The 1,049-nt window shown below is 44.0% G+C and overlaps 1 protein-coding gene across 4 annotated transcripts in view; it reads right to left on the minus strand.

Moving 5' to 3' along the window:
• Nucleotides 1–1,049, minus strand: part of etv4 (ETS variant transcription factor 4) — a 32,369-nt gene that overhangs the window by 10,395 nt on the left and 20,925 nt on the right. The window lies entirely within an intron of this gene.

Here is a 1,049-nt window from a genome sequence, read left to right on the forward strand (position 1 = left end):
CACACACACACACACACACACACACACACACACACACACACACACACACACCTCACATGCATCTTGATTCTCTTCCCTTTGTTAGGCTATGTATATTCTTTTCTCATACAGCCCTGCCCCGATACTACTTTCATTAAGCTCAAATACAAAAGCAAATACTTCTGTCTGCACAGCACTCTCTTTTACGTGCCAGCCAAAATGCTTAAGAGACTGTCGGCTGCAAAACACAGGGCAGCAGACACGAATAAACACACACTTACATACACATTGTGGAGAACAGGCACACAAAACACACACGCACGCTCACACACGACCACATTCCAGCAGTCATTTGGAAGCTCAAAGTGTCCTCGCCCAATTTTCTTCACTCTTCCAGACACAACAGCAGCCAAAACTTCCTCTGTCAAAATCAAGCTTAAAGCTAAACAACTCTACAGCCAGAGAGATGTCTACGGACTGATGAAAGCAAATGTCACACCTCTGTTAGGACAGCATAAACTAATTCTGTGTCTCTGCATTCTTTCCTATTGGTATCCAGATGTTGGTCATCACTTTTGAACTTTGCTTTTTGCCTTTCAGTAAAGAGGGTAACAGGGATTACCTGATAATGCCACATAACCCTCAAAGTCCAAAATATTAAGCAACATTTTTACAATTTAACTGTTCCCCAAAGACATCCATTCAATCTCTAGCACACCAAACTGTCTATCAAGATGGACTGCTGGAGGGGACCTTTGCCTTGATGGCCACAAAAACCACCCAAAGTGGAGCTTCAAACTGTGCCGAGGACTTGTGTTTATTATGTGAGGGGAGGTTTTCACCCCAAGAACTGTACAGGATGTTTTTCTGGTCCCGACAGGGTAAACAGCAGCAGCTGTGCACTTCCAGCTGGGGAGGCCTGTATTTATGTGTGTCTGTGTGTGTGAGTGTGCTTTTGTGCGTGTGTATTACTAATCTCGGCTAGTCTGTATCCATGTGCATGCTTGTGAATGTGTCTGTGTGTGTATGCTTAAATGTGTATCTAAGTGTGTGTGTGTGTGTGTGTGTGT

This window comes from Etheostoma spectabile, chromosome 21 (genome assembly GCF_008692095.1).
Source record: "Etheostoma spectabile isolate EspeVRDwgs_2016 chromosome 21, UIUC_Espe_1.0, whole genome shotgun sequence".
In the NCBI taxonomy this organism is placed as follows: Eukaryota; Metazoa; Chordata; class Actinopteri; order Perciformes; family Percidae; genus Etheostoma; species Etheostoma spectabile.